The sequence below is a fragment of the Sturnira hondurensis genome, unplaced genomic scaffold (assembly GCF_014824575.4).
Source record: "Sturnira hondurensis isolate 20B ecotype Veracruz unplaced genomic scaffold, ASM1482457v3 Scaffold0010428, whole genome shotgun sequence".
Lineage (NCBI taxonomy): Eukaryota > Metazoa > Chordata > Mammalia > Chiroptera > Phyllostomidae > Sturnira > Sturnira hondurensis.
The window spans coordinates 13,545,440-13,569,743 of NW_028083059.1; the positions used below are offsets into that span (position 1 = coordinate 13,545,440).

Genomic DNA, 24,304 nt, shown 5'->3' on the forward strand with positions numbered 1-24,304 from the left:
AAAGACATGACCTTGCCATTCAGAAGGTTGTATCACACTGAAGGTGGGGAGGTATTTTTGTACATAAACTACATACATATATAGTAAGTTCAACTATAAATATATACAAATAGGAGCTGTGAGATGCCAGTAAATTAAATAACAACATTTATGGGAACTCTAGAAAGATTTTGCTGAGGCTATAACTGTTAAGTGTTTCTTGGTTAAGAAATTCAGAATGAGTTAATCTGGTTTAGAAATGAATGTGAAAATGTAGAGGCCTGATAATGAAGAACTTTTACACCAAGTTAAAAGTATTTGATTTTACTGCTCTTATACCCCCTTGATTTTTGTCTTAGCCTATTGACTCCCAAGTACCACCAAAACAAAACAAACAAATGAACAAAATATATGAGATATAGAAAGAATAGTAATAAAAAATCAGGAGAATTTAGCTGTAGAAGATAGTTAAAGAGAAAGTTTCAAGAAATACTTTCTGAAGACAAAGGATTAAGAATAACCATAGACACAAAAAATCTTCTTACAGATACACAACATAAACAAAAATCAATTCTGGCATCCAGAATATAAAGTTGGGGGTTAGTGCAAATGTAGAGGTTTTCTATGCAATTAAAACTAAGTTGTCATCAGGTTATAGTGGAGTGTTACTATAACTAAAGTATAACTATAACTATAACTAACTAACTCTAAGTATAACAACTATAACCATAACTATAACTGACTATAAGAAGTTTTGTGTAAGACTTACATGGTAACTTTATTTTATTTTATTTTTTTCCCCAACAAGTCTTGTCAGGATTGTATTGATTTAATCATCTGCAGAAATACACATTCTGGATTACTCACATGGCAACTTTAAAGAGAAATCCTACAGCAAGTACAAAAATGATAAAAATAAAATAATCAAAGTAAATTACTACAAAAACTCCATCAAACCCCACAGGAAGACAGCAAGAGAGGAAAAAAGAAACAAAAGAATTCCAAAACTGACAGAAAACAATGAACAAAATGACAATAGTAAGTCCTTCCTTACCATTAATTACTTTAAATATAAATCACTTAAATTCACCAATACAGATACATAGGCTGGCTGAATGAATAAAAAACCAGTTACAATCATATGCTGTCTATAAGGGGCTCACTTTAGATTTGAGGATGCACATATAGTGAAAGCGAAGGGATGAAAAAAAATATACTTAAATGGCAACCAAAGAGTGCATGGGTGGCTGTACTTAAATAAGAAAAAGAGACCTTCAGTCTAAAACTGTCTCTAGAGACAAAGTATCTAGAGACATTATAATAAAAGGGATAATTCACCAGGAAAGTACAGTTATAAATATATATGCACCCAACATTGGAGCACCTAATACAGAAAGCAAATATTGACAGACTTGAAGAATGAAATAGACAACAATGCAATGCTAGGAAGTGATTTCAATACCCACTGTCAGTAACGGATCATCCAGACAGAAAATCAAGAAACAGCAGACTTGAAGAACACTATAGAACAAATAAACCTAACAGACACATGTAAAATATTTTATGCAACAGGAGCAGGTACACATTCTTCTCAAGAGCACATAGAACAGTCTCCAGGATAGATAATATAACAGATCAATGAGTTCAAGAAGACTAAAATTCCAAATACATTTTATAACCACAGTGGAATAAGACTAGGATAACAAAAATCAGAGAGTAAACTTACAAATACGTGGGAATTAACCAATGTACTTTTAAACAACCATTGGGTCACATAAGAACTCAAAAAGGAAATTAGAAACAGTAAAATGACAACAAACTCACAATTATTAACAACCACACATAAAACAAAAACAAAAACAAACTAAGCAACAACTAGAAGAGGAACAGAACCACAGAAACGGAGATCACATGGAGGGGAGTCGGCAGAGGGTAGAAAGGGGGAAAAGATACAGAGAATAAGTAGCATAGATAGGAGGTAGAAAATAGACAGGGGGAGAATAAAGATAGTAGGGGAAATGTAGAAGCCAAGAATTTATATGTATGACACATGGACAAGAACTAAGGGAGAGAATATGGGTGGGAGAGGGTGTGCAGGGTTGAGGGGAGTGAAGGGGGAAATGGGACAACTGTAATAGCATAATCAATAAAATATATTTAGAAAAAGGAACTCTCTTATGAAAAACAATCACAAAATATCAAAACTTGTGGAATACAGAGAAGCAGTACTAAGTGGAAATTTTACAGTGATAAATACCTACATTGAAAAATAAGAAATATTGCAAAGAAGCAATTTTACACCTCAAGAAAATAAAAGAAGAACAAAGCCCAAGTTAACAAAAAGGAAGAAATAATAAAGATCAGAGAAGAAATAAATAAAGTAGAATAGAAATAAATAAAAAACAACTAGAAAAAAACTAACAGTAAATATTTTGAAAAGATCAACAAAATTTACAAATCCTTAATTAGACTAACCAAGAAAAAAGAAATGACTTAAATAAATGAAATCAGAAATAAAAGAGGAAACTTACAACAAATACCACAAAAGTGAAAAAGAGCATAAAAGACTATTGTGAATAATTATACATCAAAACATAGAAATATAGAAGAAACAGACAAATTCCAAGAAACCTGCAATGGACCAAGACTGAAATAAGAAGAAATAGAAAGCACAGCTGATGAATAACAAGTAAGAAGACTGAATAAGAAATTAAAGGTCTCCTATCAAAGAAAAAGCACAGGACCAGATGGTTTCACAGATAAATTCTACCAAACATTTAAAAAATTAATACTAATCCTTCTTAAAATTTTCAAAAAATTGAAGAAGAGGGAAAACTTCCAAACTCATTTTATGAGGCCAGCATCACCCTGATACCAAAGTTTAACAAAGATACCAAAAGAAAAATTACAGACCAATATCCCTGATGAATATGGATGCAAAATTTATCTACAATGTATTAGCAAACCAAATTCAGCAGTATATTATAAGGATCATACATCAGGACCAAGGGGAATTTATCTCTGGGATGCAAGGATAATTCAACATCTGAGCATCAAATAATGTGATACACCACATGAACAGAATGAAGGCTAAAAAAATCACATCATCAATAGATGCAGAAAAAACATTTGAAAATCAATATCCTTTTATATTCAAGACTCTCAACAAATTAGGTATTAAAGGACTTATCTTAACATAAAGGCCATATATGAAAAACCCACAACTAACTTTTTTTTCAGGATCTGAAACAAGGCAAGGATGCTCACTCTTGCCACTTTTACTGAACATAGTACTAGAAGTTTTACCCAGAACAATTAGAAAAAAAAGAAATAAAATTTAACCAAATTACTATGTAAAATTTTCTCTGTTTGTAGGTGACAGTACATAATATTCAGGAAACCCTAAAGACTCCACTCCAAAAATTGTTAGAACTAAAAAATGAATTCAGTAAAATTGCAGGATACAAAATTAGCATACAAAAATTAAGTGTGTTTCTATACACCAACAATGTACTATCCAAAAAAGGAAATAAAGAAAACAATCCTATTTATAATGGTTTCAAAAAGAGTACAATATTTATAAATAAACTTAACCAAAGAGGTGAAAGTCTTGAACATTGAAAAGTATAAAAAATGATGAAAAAATTAGACACAAATAGCTGCAAAAATAGGTGTTCATGGGTAGGAAGTCCATATTGTTAAATGTCCATAACTCCCAAATCAATCTACAGATTCAATGCAATCCCTCTCAAAATCCCAATGGCATTTTTACAAAAATAGAAGAAAACAATCTTAAAATTCATATAAAATCAAAAATACTAATATTTATTATTATCTGGGAATGAACTAGAAACATATACAACAGCCAGTATGATGTATGTATCTTAAATGAAGTATTTACACAGGAAATAATCATACTCTCAAATGTTAACATAAAACCACATTACTTTGAAGTATATCTCCTGATCCTACTCTGTTTATTTTGCATTTGTAATATATTAGGGTACATACTTAAAAAATTTATCCTTACCTGAGAACATTCTTATTGATATTAGAGAAAAGGGAAGGGGAGGAGAGAGGGAGAGAAGGAGAGGAACATTGATCAGTTGCCTCTGTACACACCCCAACCAGGAACTGAATCCGCAACCTAAGTATGTGCCCTGACCAGGAACCGAACTCATGACCTTACAGGAGGACTCTCCAACCAAGACACACAGTCCAGGGCTGGGGTATGTACATTTTAACACCAGTGGCATATTTCCTAGAACTAGAACCAATATTCCAAAACTTTATATGGAACCAAAAAGATCCTGGACTCAGTAATCTATTACTGAGTCTAATAAACTCAGTAATCTTCTTGTGAAAGAAGAACAAGGTGGAGGTATCACAATACCTGATATAAAACTATATCACAAGGCCACTGTAATCAAAACACCCTGGTACTGGCATAAGAACAGAAATATGGGTCAGTGGAACAGAACAGAGAGCCCCAAAATTAACCCACATCTTCATGGTCAATTGATATCTGACAAAGGTGGCAAGAGCATACAATGGAGAAAAGACAGTCTCTCCAATAAATGGCCCTGGGAAAACTGGACTGATATATGCAAAAAATTGAAACTAGACCACCAACTTATACCATATACAAGAATAAACTAACAATGGATAAAAGACTTATGTGTAAGTCATGAAACCATAACAATCCTGGAAGAAAAACCTAGGTAGTAAAATCTCAGATATCTCACGTAGCAATATTTTTGTCAATATATACCTTAGGGCACTGAAAACAAAGGAGAAAATAAACAAATGGGACTACATCAAATTAAAAAGCTTCTGAAAAGCTAAAGAAACCATCAGCAAGATGAAAAGGAAACCCACTGAATGGGAGAATATTTTTGCCAATGACACATATGATAAAGTTTTAATTTCCAAAATATACAAAGAACTAATACAACTCAACTCCAGGAGGAAAAAAATCCAATTAAAAAATCGGGCCCTGGCTGGTGTAGCTCAGTGGATTGAGCGCGGGCCTGTGAAGCACAAGATCGCGGTTCGAGTCCCAGTCAAGGCACATGCCTGGGTTGCAGGCCAGTTCCCAACAGGGGACCCATGAGAGGCAACCATACATTGATATTTCTCACCCTCCCTCCTTCCCTTCCTCTCTGTCAATAAATAAATAAATAAATCTTTAAAAAAATATTTTTAAAAAACCGGCAAAAGACCTGAACAGACACATCTCCAAAGAGGACATACAGAGGGCTCATAGACATATGAAAAAACACTCAACCTCACTAATTATCAGAAAGATGCAGAACCCACAATGAGCTATCACCTGACATCTGTCAGAGTGGCTATCATCAATAAATCAACAAACAACAAGTGCTGGCAAGGATGTGGAGGAAAGGGAACCCTAGTGCACTGTTGGTAGGAATGCAGTCTAGTGCAGTCACTGTGGAAAACAATATGGAGTGTCCTCAAAAAATTAAAAATGAAACTCACTTTCAACTCAGTGATTCCACTTCTGGTAATGTGTTCTAAGAATCCTGAAACACACACACACACACACACATATGAACCCTTATGTTCATAGCAGTGTTATTCATAAAAGCTAAGATCTGGAAATAGCCCAAGTGCCCATCAGTAGATGAGTGGGTTAAAATACTGTGGTACATTTGCACAGTGGAATACCATGTAGCAGTAAAAAAGAAATTTCCACATTTTGCAACAGCATGGATGGATTTGGGGAATATTGTGCTAAGTGAAATAAGCTAGTCAATGAAGGACAAATACCACATGATCTCACTTATATGTGTAATCTAATGAACACAGTAAACTAACGAACAAATTAAAACAGAAGCATTGATTCATGAAACACACTGACAGCTGCTGAATGGGGCAGGACTGGATGAAAGAAGGTGAAGGGACTAACAAAAGAACATCTGTGTATGACCCATGGACATGGACTATAGTATGGGGATTGACTGAGGGAAGGGAGAGAGTGGGGCTAGGTGGAGGTGGGAAAAGAGAAAAAAAGGGGAACAACTGTAATAGCATAAACAGTAAACAAATAAAAACATTCATTTCTTGTCTTTCCATGCTAGTTCATTTTTTCAAATTTACTCAAAATGTTCCAAATCTGACTGTTTCCACATGTCAAAATCCTGCAAATACCATTTTAAATGTCAAGCTTTTAAGTTTAACCTGTTTAATATGGCTAGAAGTTATTTTCTTCCAAGAATTCACATGACATTATTTCCACTTTTTCAGAATTGTACTATTGTGGCAAATACCATAAGTTGGTACACTCGGTACCCTTTCCACATCCTTGTCTTCCTTTTCCTTGACCACAGAGTTTGCAAAATGATAAGCAACAAAGCCAGATCATGAAGATTGTCCATGTGCCATCGCCCCAAATATTCTTCAAAGTTTTGTCCATTTTTTAACACTTCAAGGGTGGAAAGGAAAACAAATGTAGTCAATTCTTCCCCCAATTTGTTCCATGGTATCTGCATTTCTCAAGAACTCACCCCCTATATAAGAGAAATTTTCAGGTAGCAACATAGGTGTATAAGCAACTGAGGCATGATCATATCCTTACTAATTATACCATATCAATCCTGACTCCATTTTAATATGAGTAAGAGCAGAAACTAGGAAATGAATAGGACAGAAGATGAAAGAAAAATAATATTTATCTATTTGCCAATGACATTATTATTTATTGTCTTTTAATCACCAAAAGATATCTGTGAAATAGTTTATATTATTCAGAATTTTATAGATGAATAAATTAAGGTTTAGATAAATTAGGTAATTTTGCTAAAATCACACACTGTTGAGGAAGCTTGGATTTCAGTTCTGATCCCATGGTCTCAGTCACTTTAAATTGTGTCACCTCACCACATTCAATCCTTGCCACCAGGCACAAAATATCTTTTACCTTTATCGGTTAGATCTCATGTAGCTTGGTAAACTTTTTTTTCAAATGTTAAAAGATTCTACTAGTGACATACTGGAGTTGGCTCCTACTGGCTTGTTTATGGGAGTCACTGGGCACATTTCTTTCCCACTCCATGTTCAGTGACTTCACCTTGATAATTTGATATTGAACATTATGGGGTATTTACACTATAAAAATTGGTAAACTCTATAAACTGAGGCTCTTGCTCTCCCTTTTCCAGCTGATTGTTACACATTTACCAGAACACTACTTGCCAAAACACCTTTATCCAGATTTTTTAGAAACAACTTTTTAAAAAAAAACTTCATTTGGCAGCTTAATTTAGGCAAATTATTGCATGCAGTCACCTAACCATTTGCCACAGTAGGCCTAAAATTACAAAACCTGCTTCAGGTATTTTTTCCCTTTGTTTTTTTATTGTTGTTTAAGTACAGTTATAACTTTAATGTTAATGTGTTTCCTTTGCTATTATATATCGTTTAGAGCTGAGTTTTCATTTGTTGATATTTGAAATACCATTGTCATGTCTTTTATGCTTCAGAGATCCCCACTGTCACAAAATAAAACTCACCAATTTCCTTTTCCCCCTTATGTACTCATAGCCCTTCCTCACCCTTTTTTAATATTGCAATTCCAGTGCATATTTGTGCCAAGAACTGTCACATTCTGGGAGTTGAAGAGCTTGTCTGAAGAAACGTTCCTCTTCACAACAGTACTCTATTGAATGTCCGTGAAATACACACTTGAACTGCAAGGGGAAATTTATGGTAATCATTAAGAGAAGCCAATGAGCCAGACAATTAAATAGTTCCCAATTTTTAGACCATGATTCACATATAATTTAAAATATTTCCTGAGAATCTAAGAAGTATGAAGTGAGTAGCTTTTTTGAACTCTGAGAAGAAACTAGTTAATAACTTGCCTGAAAGCAGAAATATATAGCCTATGACTGATTAGTGCACACAAAAGAGTCAGATTATTTGAGAAAAAAACAAGACAGAGATTTAATATTCTGAGCTTATAAGAGAAGATGGAAGATCTGTCTCAGATAAAGAATTCACTGTGCACACTTCTGGCTAAGTGCTTTTTCAAATTAATAGCTTCTCTGCAAATTGTCTATTTATTCTACATGGAATGTATAAACTAGGTCAAAAGTCACAACTTGAATTTTTTTTTTTGCATACAGTGCTCACCTATTTGAGTTCACATTAAAACAATTTATAAAGCAACAAATAAGAAAACAACTGAGATATTGTTAGAAACCAATGATACTTGACATCTTACTGGCCAAAATTTCAGGAATTTTTGCTTGAAATAGTATAAATCAGTTTGATAAAAAGCATAGAAGATGGGAATATAATAATTTTCAATTTTTCCTCCTTCAGTAAAACTGTACATCTAGGAGTAAGAAAAAATAATTCTGTCAGACTCAACTTGTCACATTCTTTTTTAAAAAGTTTTACTTATTTATTTTTAGAGAGAGGGGAAGGGAAGGAGAATGAGTGGGAGAGAAACATCAATGGTTGCTTCTCATGAGTCCCCTGCAGGGGACCTGGCCTGCAACTCAGGTATGTGCCTTAACTGAGAATTGAACCAGTGACCCTTTGCTTCACAGACCCATTCTCAATCCACTGAGCTACACCAGCCAGGGCAACTTGTCACATTCTTAATGTGGGTCAATGAATGGTATCAAAGGAAAGTTTGAGTAGGACTAAAAGATAGTATGCTTTTGCTTGCTGTCTATTTGGGGTCCTGGGATGCATACTAATATTTAGTTGTCTGGCCAACACTGGAGCTGCGCACTACTGATGTTTACTGATGTTTACATTAAAATCAAATAGAACAAATTATGATGTTTTGATGAAAGAAGTTTCTTTGGGGATTATTTGCTCCCTCCATTCTCTATGAGACTATAGGGTCTTGCAAATGATAAAGATTTCAAACAATGGCTTATACCAGTTTCTAACAGAATTCATATCTACTCTGTTTAGTTATAATTCCAAATAGAATAAACATCCATTTTTTCTCCGAAAGAACAAACAAATAAAAATTACCAATCAATATCAAAAAACAATGACAAATAGAAAAGAAAGAATATGAAAATTGCTTGGTCCAGATAAAATGAAACCTTGTATTTATAGTAGCTAATGAAAAAAATAGGGTGAAGGGAGTATTTTTCCTTGAGTATCCAGGTTAGGTAAAAATAAATTCTAATAATATTTTGCTTGTATGAAAAATGCCAAGATTGGAGAATATTATTCTAAGAGAAATAAGCCAGTTAGTGAAAGACAAGTACAATATGATAGCACTTATAAGAGGAATCTAATGAACAAAGTAAATGAACAAAATAGAACCACAGGCATGGAAATAGGGAACAGACTGAAAGTGACCAGAGGGGAGGGGAGGGGGCCTAATGGTGGAAAGAAGGGAAAGGGACTAGACAAAGAACATGTGTGGATGACCCATGGACATGGACAACTGTAAGGGAACTAATTATGGGAGCAGGGGGTGGAATGGGCAGAAGATGGCAAAGGGGAAAAATTGGAACTGTAATAGAGTAATGATAAAAATGATTTAATAAAAAAAGAAAAATATGAATATACAATGATGTAAGTCCACAATCTTTTGGCAAACCTAAAGAAAGGAAAGTTAGTAAGGCTAATATGAGAGAAGATGAATTCAATTGAAAAAGGATAAAATAAATTTCACACAGAAAAGCAGACAATTACATATCTGTAAGTACCCAATAATAAAGCATCATAATACATAAAACATATAGTGTATGTCCAATGGGAAATACATACAATTATAGAGAGAAACTTTAATGAATCTCTAGAAGTCAGTCATAGATAAATAATATAAAAATATTCCCCTATTTCCAAAAGAATAAATAAAATCTTAAAAATAAAAGGCTCTGTGTGGTGTGGCTCAGTGGGTTGAGTGCCAGCCTGCTAACCAAAAGATTGCTGGTTCGATTCCTAGTAACAGCACACGCCTGGGTTGTGGGCCAGGTCCCTGCTTGTGGGCGGGCAAGAGGCAACCGATCAATGCTTCTCCTGCACATCAACGTTTCTCTCCCTCTCTTTCTCCTTCCTTTCCTTTTTCTAGAATATAAATAAAATCTTAAATAATATAAAATAATATAAACATATAGAAGTGATCAATATAATGCTATATTTTAGGGCTGTATGTGGCACATACTTCACTGTTTTTCAGCCGTGCAATGAAATTTTATGCAAATTAAACATATTAAACTAAAAATAAAACCTTACTGAAGCATCTTGAATAGAAATCATGTTGGAAACATTTTCTATTTACAACACAATAATAAAAATAAGCATCAAATGAAAACATTTAAACACAAAACACAAAATCTAGTCATTGATAACAGCTCCTTCACAACAGCTTTTAAATTAAAGAGGCACAATAGAATTCAATGGTATATTATTTGGTATACTATTCTATTCAGAATAATATGTAATTCTAATGGAATTGCTCTATAAATGTAATGATACACTATTGTTTGGCTTAGAAGATTAAACAGACAAAATTTTTAGGTTTAAAAGAATAATGTCTACTTAAAATAGCCAAGAAAATCAACTAGAATAGATTTATATAAGTAAGAATTTATCAAATTAGATAAAGATAAATGAATAAAAATAAGTGACTTTCCTATAAACTAAGCATACTTAAAAGGAGATATGAATCATTTCTATTACTATTCCATAATATAAAATATCTAAGAAAAATCTAAGTAAGAAATACGTAGAACCCACAGTCAATGATGTCTTCTTTGACAGACATAAAATAAGTCCTAAATAGATTAAGAGATATCATATTCCTCCATGGGAAATTTGGTCAGTCCTTTCAGATCACTTTTCACTTAAAATGCTATGTAATACAAAGTTGACTTTTTTGATATCTCACAAAAGTACCCATGTTCACTGAGGGAGAAAAATAGGAAAGAATAAACAAAATTTTGGAGAAGAGTGTTAAAAAAATCCTTGCTCTATATTTGCTAAAATATAATGTATAACAACTAAAAGTAGTTCAGGTCGGCTACAACAATTGGGAAAGAGAGGAATTAAACAGAACTGATGGCTTCTCAGTGTAGGGGGGTAAAATAACTTTTCAAAATCAGTTATTACGATGGTAGGCTAACTCTTTAGAAAGAGATCAGATGCAAATCATCATACATGATATATGAAAGTGAAGTGTAGCTTGATCAAATAACTAAATATAAAGTAAATAAGACATAAAATTGAAAGATATGAACAAATATCCAACTGATCATGGTATGGAAAGTGGTAAACTTACTTCTGGTATGGTGAAATCAAAACCAAGTCACAGTAAAGAAGAATAAAATGTTGAACCACAAAAATTTAAATTTATGTGCTATCAATAATTACCATAGAACAAGTTCAAAGACATCAACAAAAGGGAAAGTTTGCAATATATGACAGACAAAGCTTTGTAAAAACATAAATATTCCTATAGTAATATGAGCAAAAAGCATGGGCAGGTAATTCTGGAAGGAGGAATTCAAATGACCATAAAGATTTTAAAAAGTTGCCCTGGCTGGTGTAGCTCAGTGGATTGAGCACGAGCCTGCAAACCAAACTATTGCGGTTCGATTCCCAGTCAGGGCACATGCCTGGATTGCAGCCCAGTTCCCAGTAGGGGACGCATGAGAGGCAACCATACATTGATATTTCTCTCCTTCTCTCCTTCCCTTCCCTTCTAAAGATAAATAAAATCTTTTAAATAAATAAATAAAATTTAAAAAAGATTTTAAAAAGTCAACCTTTCTTTTGATAGTAATCAAATGGAAAATATATTGAGATACATAATTTTGGCTATTAATTCCACAAAAACCTTAAAAAGATATAATACTCAATTGTTGTGAGAATGTTGTGATAGAATTATGAAGATTTTAATTTTATTCTTTAAATCATTTTATATAGTTTGCATTCAACAATTAGATAAATGTTTTTGGAATAAAACCGTATTTTTGCGTATTGGAAGCATTTGCAAAAAAATACTTTTTAGTTTTAAGTGTAAATTTTGCAACTCATATTTGTTTTAAACCTAACAGTGAAAATAGTAAAACACATTTAAAAAATGAATCCAGAGGAGAATTCACTTTTTCCTTAAATACTTTATGGTCAAGGGCAACATATTCTATAATTGCAAGATAATTGAATTGAGCTGAATTGTCAATCTGTGTCCCTAATTCCAGGATTTATGATCTCCCAGCTCTGGGACAAACCATGTAGTTTCTGGGAATCACTTCCCTCTTCTGCCAAATAGGTATAATCCTTGCTGTGTGGATGTGAAGATAAAATGTAACAATACATACGAATGCATATGTGAACACTATTAAACAGTTCTTGTTCCTAAGCTATTATGATTGTACTTATGGAATTATGTATATATACTTCTAATTTTGCCAATTACTCTCCTAGTTACTCAAATAGCTTATATCCAGAACAGGTACATTTTTTCTGTTTTTCATTTAGTGAGGTCCCATTCCACTTTCATATGCTATAATATAAACTTATTCACTCAGAAAGCACTTTCTTATCTCCTGTTTCACTATGATTTCTACATATTTGTATGATATCAAATTATATGTTTTTCTGAGAAAAAATGTACCAATATATAAGACTAATTTTAATGTAATCACCTTTAGTCACTGCAGTATTATTGTCTACTTACAATTTTACAATAGTGTGATGCACTTAACATACTTTTTAAAAAGTGGAACAATCTTGACAGATTTTCTCCACTTAGGTCCTGAGGTAGCAATGATGTTTAATGAAAGGTTGCAACTGCTTTTAGTGATACTGTGAGGATAAGCCCAGAAAAGAAACTTGTATAGATTTGTGCTAAATCTTGGTTAACTTCAGGACAAAAATGAAGTTTGTCAGGATTAAAAGCCATGCATTTGAAAACCCTTTCCAGGATTGTGACTATGAAGGGAAGAATATTCGTTTCTCTCTTCTAATTTCTTCTTGTACTTTAGGTGGCCAACTTGACCCAATCAGAAAGGAGGGGGAAGAAAGATCCACAAATTAATCAGAGAGAAAATGGTTCTGTGAGCATTTGAAATCCTTTCCCGGAAAACAGAAAGGCTCTGAATCATAAACAGTCTAGACTTTAGTTATGAAAGATAAGAACAGTACTTTTATTTCAACTGGAATTAAAAAGACCGAAGGGTCCTCGCCATGTTAAGCACAGCTGCCAAAATTCCAAAGAACAGCTAAAAGGTGCTTTGAGTTATTAGCGTTGTGTTACAGTGGCTGAATTGAGTAACATGCAGACAAAATGTTGAAATGGCCACATTCCAAATCCAGAACTCATTATTTCAAATAGTATGTAATAAGAAGGTATGAAAATATGCAATTAACTACTCATCATTACTCGTACCACTTAACTAAGCCATCTCTGCTTGTAAGGAGGAGCCAAACTGGTCTCTTCCTGAAATTAGCTATGAATGCAGTAGTCAGGAATATGGCTGGCTATGGTCATCAGAAAACAAAATAATATTTTAGGTACCTTTCAAACTATCACAAATGCCTTATAAAATGGAGTTATAGAACCAAAGTATAATGATAAAATTAGTGCTTTTGATGGGTAGGTATTTGCATATAATTTGTTTTAATATATACATACTGATTTCTACTTGTACAAAACATTAATCTTAAAGATTTTGTGAATTCTTATTCTGAGTTGATACATTATCAACACACTACTATACATTAATTGCAAGATGGAGAAATAACACAGGTTAAGGAAAAGAAAACAAATCTGAATTTTGTCAAATGACTAAGAATTTGCCAGGTGGAAGGAGGGCTGTTCGGAGCTAAGTGAAGGACGGAAGAAAATCTCATGTGTCAGATAAGCATGAATAGTTCCCTATAGGTGAAACATAGCAAGGTTGAGTGGCAGGAAGTCAGTTGGAACAGAAATCCATATGAAGGAGGAAATATAGATGGGCTGGGTGACCTACATGGCTTGGCTTGTTCCCAGAAGGAAAGGGGGACCCCCAAAGGAATTTAAGCATGGGACAGAATTAATCTCTAAAATTAATCTGGAGAGAGTATGGGACAAATGATTCATGGGGGCGAGGCTAAGGCCAGGGAGATGAGACGATGAGATTGAAGGCATTTTCAAAAGTCCAGGCCGGGCATATTTAGTTAAAGTCAATTAAGAGGTAGTCAGAAAAGAAGATTCAAAAGGCTCATCAGGGAGTAGACTGACTAAATTTGGCTGTGTATAGAGATAAAAATTTAAAGGAATTTGAGAGTCTCTCTGATGCATTATGGAATACAAGATGCTTAAGCATTTAGAGGAGAAAGATAAGTTATACTATGAATCTGTTGACTGATCCTAGAGATCATTTATCTGTCCATTTGGTGATGTCTAGGATCTACAGCTCAATGAGGAGGTTTGAACTAGAAAAGCAGAAGAGGTTGGAGTTTCCCACCTCTTCCACAAGTCCAAGTTCCATGGGTGCCACCCAATGTGACTTGACTTCTACTACGTCATTCCACTAAAGAACCCTGTACCACGTATGAGAAATTTATACCCTTTCTACTTGGATTAACCCTATGAGAGAGCTTCTGTTTGGTGAAAATTTGTTTTTAACTTTTGCTATCTTTTTTTATAAGCCAATTGAAAGTCAGCCTCAGGCTCAAGGCTTTCAGCTGGCAATAAATATCTGATTTAAAATTTAATAATATCACTGTTTTTTCTATATTCCTTTTCTGTAGTAATGCCTTTTATTTGTGGCAGTAATATTGATTTTACATTAACAACAGTGTAAAAGATTTTATTTCTATTTATTTATGTTCTAAAATGCAATTCAACTTAGAAAGAAGTAATGTAAAAAGATAACGTGGTGTGAATGTATGGAGAAAATCAATAAGATAGTGTAGGTGGGAACTTGGCTACAACAAAAAGGACCCTTCATGAGCAATGTTAAAACTGAGATTCCCACTCACATTTGGAATAACTAAGATCTATCACCTCATTTGGAGGTGAGTGAAACCATAGCAGCTGATTACACTATGTTATAAGAAGGTCTAGAAAGTTTTCTTAATTCCCATAGGTGGGCTTCAATGACTGTTAATTGACAGAAAATACCTGCAACTGTTTGTATCCATGTGCATTTTTTTCCCTGGGGAGAGATACCACAGTTGTCTGTTTGGTTTTAGTTTTATATTCTCAAAAGGAGCTTTGACCAAGAGAGATTTTTAAAAAATGGAATAAATGGAGAAGAGAGCAAAGGATGGACTGTGGGGGAGGTTCACCAAATGAATGGAGAAGTAAAATTCAAAGATATAGCAAGTTGACTAAAAAAAGTCTATCTCGGACTTTCTTCAAGAATAAGAAAGTCATCTTTGAGTCTAAGGAAAGAGAAGGCATGAGAGGTTAATGGTTAAGTTTGTCAAGTGCTCCTGTCATAGGTCAATGAGCTAAGATCTCAATGATCAGTAGTCACTGACTTAATAATATGGTGAGAGTTGCCAAGAGTTTCATGGGGTTGTGGGAGTGAAAGCCCAATGACAGTGGGAGACGAGAGGAGTCAGGGGAAAGGAGGAGATTGTGATAATAAAGCAAAATTAGTTTTATTTTGCTGAGAAGCTGGCTGAGGAAGGGAGAAATGGACAGGAGACTAGCTATAGAGGGAGTTCAGGCTCCTTCTACAGTGCCATGAGAGGTTTTCCTGTTTGCTTGTTTTAAGGATGGATGTGATATAATTTTAATAATAAAGTTAAGTGATGCAGTCATTAAATAAAGAAGAAGCTAAAGTTGCAGGTGATAGAAAGAATATTTTCTGAGCCAAGGTGAAACTGGAGAGGAGCAGTTATGGGATCCTGAGAAGAGAGGGAGGTCAGGTGACTACAGACAGACAACATTGAAGGGAAGCAGAGCCGCTGATCAGGTAAATATGCAGGGGTTAGACCTGGGGTGTGAGCTTTATTCCTGGGGGCTTCTGAATTTCTAGCAAAGAAGAATCCTCCTGAGAGTGAAGGGGGTCAGGGAGGAGACAGAGTTTCTTTTGAGAAGGGTGGCAAGCTGTGCTCCCACTGCTATGGAGAACAAATGGTCAGATAAGATTCCATGAGAAGTCTTACACTAGAACTAAGACCTTACAACAGCACCATTTGGAACAGTTTCTATGGGTGGCCCAAACAGCACTTAGCTTCAGGAATCAAGTAGGCTGACCAGAGGACTGATCCAGATCAGGGGGTCTGTAGAAAAACGCACTGTCTCTAGTCATTTCAGTTCTCTGCCTTACTAGCACTTGGAACGCCATCCCCTACCACTTATTAAAGAATTGTGTTCCCATAATTGTCCTCTTCATTTGTCATCATTAATTTTTCCTTTTGTCTGGTTCATTCTTAGAGGTGTAATTGCTGACATGAGTAGCTCCCATTTTGAAATAAACTTCCATGGCCTGCTCCAGTTACACAATCCTCTCCTTGAAAACTTCTTGGAAGTGTTTTTTTTGCAGCAGCGGGGAGGTGGGTCAGAGTGTTCACAGCCTCACCTCCCATTCTTTCTTCTCTCATTATTTTAAATTATATTTTTTATCAGATTTATGTATAAAAATGTATTTGATTTTTTGAATAGCTAATCTATGTGCAACAGTTCAAAGGTGTTAAAGCACATACAATAGTTAATCTTTTCCCCATTATTGTGCCCTGTCACTCAGTTTCTGTCCCGTAAGCAGCTATTCATTCTTTTCTGTGTAGTTTCATATATGAGGGAGGACCCCCCAAAGCAGGAATTGAATTATAAAAATTGTGTATTTATTCTTACATGTCTAAACTTCAGTCACCTTCCAAGTGCTCTCCATTTGATGCAATACACCTATTGAGATGTTTTCCACTGCTTGAAGCAGTTTTTGAACTCACTGATTTTAATGCCTTTTAGTGCTTTGATTCCTTTTTATTACCTTTTCCACACTGGCAAAACATTTTCCTTTGAGGTCTTTTGTCATTGGGAAAACAAAAAAAAAGTCACTTGGGGGTGAGGTCAGGTGAATAGAGAGGGTGAGGCCCAGGAGTCATGCCATTTTTAGTAAAAAAACCGCTGAACGCTCAGTGCTGTGTGCCCAGGTGCCCTTGTAAATCCTCCATCACGAAATGGGCAAAGGCATTGAAAGAAACTTCCAAGAAATATTTAGCAAAGCCAAACATAGCTTCTCACAACAACACCAGCTGACATATTAAAACAGATGGGTTCTTAGAACACTCATTCATCTAACAGGAGAAGCCTGTACTACAAGGGGGCCAGTATTCCAGGAGATAATTCTGTTTTTTGGGGGGTCCTTCTCCTATAGGTTCATTTTTCTTTGTTATTTAATATTTGGCAACATACAATGCACATTATAGTTCAACTTTTTCTCTTCACTTAAAATACTTTGAAGATTTTTTATGTTAGTACATAGAAAACTGCTTTAATAATTTTAACAGCTGAATAATATTCTACTGAATGAATGCACATAGTTTATTTTGTTTGTTTTCTAGGTATTTCTTTTCAATAATTTACATATATAAAAACAGCAGGAAGTAATTTTAAATACATATTATTTTTCCTAATTGCAGACATACATGTAAGATAAATTCTTAGGATGAGAATCATTATGTCCCTAGTCACCAATCTTTGTTCAATCTTCATCAATCTCTTGTCCCTACCAAATTAATTGAAATAGTTCTTATCAAGATCAAATAAAATTCCAAGCTAACTCTATGTCCTCATGCAAGCCAACTCTTCTGAAGCATTGATTGTAGCCGACCTCTTTTTTAAAATACTTTCTTCTTTTGGATCTTATAGCATCACACCCTTCTGGATTTCCCATTTCATTAATCGCTCCTTCTCAGTTTCCTTTTCTGGCTTCTACTCTTTTCAATGCCTATATTTTGGACTGCTCTAGAGCTCTTTTCTCAGTCTGATCCTTTAAAAACAGTTCTAAAATTGTTTCATGAAGTTCCACTGTCCAGGCCCAACTACCCTTCTGATGCTTGTCCCTGAACATCTAATTGGCACTCAAAACTTAACTGATCCTGCTTAGTTTCCCCATATCAGTTGGTAACAATGGGATTTATCCAGTTGCTCTGGTCATAAATCTAGGCATGAAATTTGATCTGTCAGCAACCACAGCTAATCTTAAGTGTTGTCTTTATTAAGTGTGGTCTTTTCTATCTTCAAGTATGTCCAGGGTTTGGCTATTTCTTACCATCTCTACTGCTGCTATTGCTCTGGTTAAAGACCAGACAAGGACAGTATATTTTTGACAGCCTCCTTGCTTACCCTCTGTCTTTCACCAGATCATCTTGACACAATAGCAGGTGGATCCTGGTCAACAGTTTCCCACAAGACATGCTTTAATGGCTTCCCATTGTGCACAGAAGAAAACAGAAACTCTTTACCATGGGTTAAAAGGCCACACCCATTACTTCTGAGAGAAGGAAACACCATCAAGGACTTGGAGAAATTATCAGATCAAAAGAGTCCCTCCTCTTTAATACTCAAGTACACTCACTGACACACTCTCTGACTACTTACATTCTTTCTTTCATTCATTCATTCATTCATTCAGGCTCTGAAATATTTCTCCATGCACTTTTTTCAAGTGGAGATAATCATTTCTGTTATAGATGTCAGATGCTAATTCTAAGTTTCTTTACCGCTCTTCATGAGTTTTTTGCTTTTAGAGCAGAACTTAGTATTTTTTGCCTGTGTAATTTAAGGCTGAGGGGCTGGAAAAGCAAGGTTTCCTGCTGTGGAGCACAGACGCTGTGGTTCTGTATCAGATCGCTACAGATGCTTCCCCAGGGATCTCCGGACTCCTCACCTAAGAATTTTCAGTGCTTTCAGTTACAGCCATTCAAGAAGCACCTTGTTTATTCTGCCTCAAATAACATCTTCCCCACCTTCTAAATTAATATTAAAAAAAATCCCGTCAAGGCCTTTTAAAAATTATCATGTCTATGTTGCTTTACACTAGCCATTTATTATTAATAGACTAGAAAGTGCTCTTTAAAAATCTTTGAAATGATCTCAGTAATAGTTAATTAAATTCAAAAGGGACCATATTTACTAAGCAAGAAAATTCAAACTACCACTCCTCTCATTTCCAATTAAGAAATAAGTTATAATTTTGCAAGTCTGTGAAAAGAGACATGGGTCAAATTTTAAATAAAAAAAAATTCCTAAGAAAGGTGTGTCATATTATTTGTATTAGCAGCTTTATGGCAGTAGTCTTTATAAGAACAGTATGCCCAAGAACTTTAGAAAACTAGTTAAACAGTAATGTTTTTAAAAATTAAAAACAATGAAAAGGCTGCCTTTAAAATGTGCTATTGCTCAGTCCTGCCATCTACATAATTTGCCTAATGAGGCAAAGTGACAATAAATGTATTCCTTTTTAAACCATTCCCACAAAGATTTTTATATACTGTTGAGAGAGAATAACTCCTTAATATCAGTTAGGCTCATCAGCTCCACAATAAGTCTCGGTGTATAAAGATTGACAAGCGATTTACCCTGATCAAAGGGGGTGTGAAACAATACTAAAAGTTCTAGAACAAAATAAGTAAATCAAGTTATTTTTCATATTTGGGAACTTCTAATGTTGGGCGAGTATAACATTTGTTCTAGAAACATCTGAGTTTAATGAACGATCTACCCAAAGTGTAGAAAACCACTTCTGATTGGAAACAAATGGTTTTAATTGCCAAAACCGACCTTGACACACAGATCTGAATGGGGTGAAGGGGCACAGAGGGCTACACTTTCTTTGGAGGAAACACAAAGTGATGATGCGTCAACCTGCTTATGAGTTTGTAGAGGGAGAAAGGGAAGGGGAAGGAAGCACAGCAATTGCAAACCTAGAGGGATGGCAGGCACTTCCTCAGGTTGGCTTTGTGGCTCTTTATGTTGACATTCCCATTGCGTCAGGGAAAGCCAGCTAGGAATCCAAGCCACTTCTCTCAACAAACAGACAAATGAGGGAACTCAAAGGTAAGGATTGCTGGATTGTTAATGAACAAATCAAATTGCAAAAATTTATGTGTAAATGGAATCAGCGTGAAACCCATTTTGAATGTTCCATTTTTTTTCCGGCTGACTATATAGATAATCCAGAAAAATTGAGGGGAAGGGCTGGTGAGCTCTCTGCATATGTTATCATAGATACACACTTAAATCAGTTTATATTACAACCGGCAAGGTGCCTGGGAGACACTTTGCTTGCAAAAAACCAAAGACCTCCTAAGGTTTCTACTGAAACGCATGTCATCCGATGTTCTCATCCAATGCTTATAAAAGGCCACCTCCAAGTGCAAAGGAAAATAACTCAAACCCCAAATCCAGCATGTTGGTTACCCAAAATGCTAAGCTCCGTATGTATTTTTGCTCATCACCTCCATTTCATCCCTTAACTTACTGGCGACACAAATGCGGCTCTCCCAGCCCCTTTGGGGACAGAAATCCAGAATATGAACTGTCGCATGGATTCCCTTTTCTCCTTTGCTCAACCGCCCTTCCAAAGAGGAAGGAGCCTTCCTCTGTAGGGCAGGACCTGCCGCAGCCCAGACACGTTGCGGTCCCGGGTGGAAGCTCTCTTCTGCGCTGCAGGAAATCAAATTCTAAAACTGCAACCTTTTCCCAGTCTATGCATCCCCGCAGCTACTCATTTATCTTATTATTTTCCCCCAAGAATCCTTCCCAGGTCGCCCCTGAGGAATGGATTTGTTGATCCTCCTGTCTTTCCAGTGCTGAATTTTGGCCTGTGACCCGTCTCTCTCCACCCCAGGGGGTCCTCAAAGCAGGGGGTCCTCAAAGCAGGGGCCCCCGCAGCTCATCCTCAAGGTGGGGTGTTGCGGAATCGAACTGCTACCCGGGTCCTCCCACCAGCCTGGTTCACCTGCTCCGCCCAGGACCACGCCCGCTCCCCAAAACTTCGCTCCAGGGAGCAGAGGTTTTGAGTAGAGTGGGAAAAAGCTATTCTAGCAGTGCTCATTCGCCCCAAAGTGTCGGAAAGGACTTAGGCTCCAGCCCCGCAGGTCCTTCCCTGGCGCCAAGGGCAGGCGCTGCCCAGGATTCCCCCCCGTTCTCCTTCCCACTTGCGATCCACCTTACTGGGCGCAGGGGTGAACACTCACCGCGAGCGCTACTCTGCAGAGGTTCGGAGCGGGAAAATTTGACCTCAGATCCGGGGATGAGGCACGAGCAAGGGCGGCGGGGCGCCGGCGGAGACCAGGTGGAGAGTGGGGCGCCCCTGTGGTCTCGCGGCTGCGGAGCTGTTGAGCGCTGCGGGACTTGGGGCGCTACCCCGGGGTGGGTCCCAAACACAGAAGGGTGGAACGGCAGGCAGACGCCCGGGGCTCACCACCCCCCCTAACGCTCCTTTCTTCTTGCCTTCACCTCTTCCTTCCTTCTTCACTCCTTTCTCATCTTGCTTCTCTCTCTTTCACCCTCCTCCCTCTTCTCTCAGCCTCTCCGCCCTCTTTTGCACTGATGCGTGGACAAGGACGGGGGAGGAAAAAAGTCCCGTCTCCTTAATTTGAGTGATACCTTGGAGATGATCTCTGTTCCCGGAATCTGGAAATGACGTTAATAACCTTTCTGAAAGCATAAAAAAATCACAAAATGACTTTTAATCTCCTTTCCCCTAGCATCTCCTGCCCAGTGGCAGTTTGTATCCGGTTGGGTAGCAAGGAAAAGGAATCGAAGAGGGAATTAGAGGCAGCAGTCCTTTGAAGTGGGGTTGAGAACTGGCCACTGAGTGAGCATAGAGATTTGTTTACTCACAACTTGACAAAGCAGCCTTTGGGGAGTGGTGGGAAGAGAACTGATGTTGGGGGTGAGAGGAGAGGTTTTATCCAAAACTCCATTCTAAGGCATCAACTGTGGTGCCTCTCTCTCTCTCTCTCTGCCTTAGAATACAAGAATATATCTCTAATGTTTTGACCTTAAGAAAATACTTCAACTTTTCCTGCTCAGGGCCTTAGATCTTTGTATTATTTTTCCTCCCAGATTACTGTTTTATTGCCCAGTAGCAAAAGTCCCTTCAGCTAGCCTAAGGGGCACTTCCCAAACCTGTTTTGACTGACCCTAGAAACTTGAGTGATTTTTGGAATGCAGCAGTTTTCTGGCAATAGTGCTGGTCTGCAATGATGGAAAGGGTGGGGCGGATATTTTTGTTGAGAGCTCCACCCCCACATTCCACAGATTGACCCTCCCAGGGTTGTTTCACTCTGGGCCTGTGTTCTAGATCCTTTTTTCCAGAAAAGAACTCCTGTCGCTAAAGATGCTTTTTGCTCTCCTGCCTCCTAATACTTCGGGCCGTTCAAAGGCAATCTTATATAGATCTCCCCTGGAGACTAAACCTGTATTTTCCAGCCCATCTTTCTCCTGTTGGTGAGGTCCTTCTTGTTCTCTGGCAGCATATATTTACATGAGGTACATAAATCAAAAACACTAAACATAATGCTTGGCACTTAGTACTCAAGAAATGTTAACTGAATTATTATAGGTAATGGCCAGATTACCTATAATATAATGAACACTTATTTCATGATTTTATTCTCTTACATAATACTTAAACCTTGATTCTCTGTGTAAAACCATGATTTGCACAGTTTCAGCCCTTGTCCTTTATGAATATCTGACTGTGCCATTATGGTGACTTATTTAGGAAAGCACGGTAAAAATAATCTGAGAAGTCAAGAGTAATAACTTTCCTAATAGAACACAGTAATTTCCCTAGAAGATATGATAGAACACCTTGATTTTACACTCGTACCCAGAGTAATTTGTAACAGTCTCATAGATGATAGCCATGGAGAGTGCCCAACGTTACACCACCTCAACAAGCAGTTGGGAATGTATCCCTGTTCTACACAGGGGGATGTTTCCAGATGCCATATTTGAACTTGAGCAATTGCAGCTAACAATTCTATTGTATTTCCGGGAAATAAATTCCATTAAAAGAAAATTTGGGAAAGACCTCACCTATGATGCAAAGAGGATCTAAGGTTTCAAGTGTTGTGCTATTGCTAGTGCAGCAAATTTGCTTCGGTATCAGTAACAAAAATTCACCTTGCGTGGGACAGCAGGATGTTGTAGCCTAGAGATATTCCTTTTGCTATTCAGTACACACAACTAACTCAGCTGTGAAGACACTCAGCATGGGTTATTTGATGTAAGTAGAGAATGAGTAACTATGCTGCTTCTTTAATAATCTTAAGTCTGAATTTCAGTGAGAACGAGACCAGAATCTCAGTCAGTCATCAGGTTCACAGAGTTTACGTTGTTTAGGTTGAATTAAGTCATCAGAGACAAGTTCTTTTTGAAAGCTTAGAGGAAAGATCCAGAAAATGTCAGTACTTAAAGGTCTTGCTTATTTTTAATCTTAAATATGCAAGGACACGTGTATCACATGTGTAGGCATGATACTAAAAATCTATTTCTTGAGCTTTTGACAGAAAAGAGATTTGCATTCAGGACAAATTGTACTATTTTGATAATACTGATCTCAGTTTAAAACTCAGTTGAAATTCCCTTGTTTCTTTCAGTTAAGCTGACAATGCCGTTAAGATAACTATAAAACCCAACTATAAAATGTAAAATTAGGGAAAAGGTTGAGAGGTTGTGAAAGGATGTTGTAGACAAAATTAACCCCAGAAGTGCAGCCCTAAATGATGTAACCTTGCCTTAATGGTTTATGTTTTTCTTGATTATTATGCTAAATCCTGAAGATTCACCTGACCTTATCAACCTCAGAAGCAAGATCCACTGACTCATTGAAATGATATCAAAAGGTCACTTTTTAGGAGCATTGTTTTTAGCACCACTTTTTTTTCCGATTTTGGGAAAAATACTGCAGTGTAAAATGAAAACGCATGATGAAATATGCAACCGTTCTCTAAGTTTATGGAAAAACCATGTTACTTTTGATAATAATGCAGATGGACTATTCATTAAATTCATCAGGTAATTGATCAGATCCTTGGTAAGTCAAGTAGAAAGGTATGCAGAAGTTCAATAAATACAATTTATTAATTTCATAACACACGAGGGAAGACTGGATTGGAAAACAATCCCTATCATATAATAATGCTACCTTCTTTTAAATAGAAAATATGCCTAAACAACTCTGAGAGAATACTAGTATATAAAACATCGACAGAAATATTGAGTTCCTTAAAATGCTTTCCCCACAAACTTAGGGAAAGGTTACTTACTTGAATGATTTAATTTGCATCATGAGTTTTCATTTTACTCTGCGATATTTTTCAAAAAAGTGATATTTAAAATAATGCTTCTGTAACTTGGCCTTTTTAT

The 24,304-nt window shown here is 36.2% G+C and overlaps 1 protein-coding gene across 1 annotated transcript in view; it reads right to left on the minus strand.

The window, feature by feature from the left end:
- The window catches only part of HTR1F (5-hydroxytryptamine receptor 1F), a 96,208-nt gene extending 74,818 nt beyond the window's left edge, over window positions 1–21,390 (minus strand). Inside the window, exon 1 of the mRNA XM_037058844.1 lies at window positions 21,121–21,390. The gene's annotated coding sequence lies outside the window, so the exon portion shown is untranslated. The remainder of the gene's footprint in view (window positions 1–21,120) is intronic.
- Window positions 21,391–24,304: the final 2,914 nt, after the last annotated feature.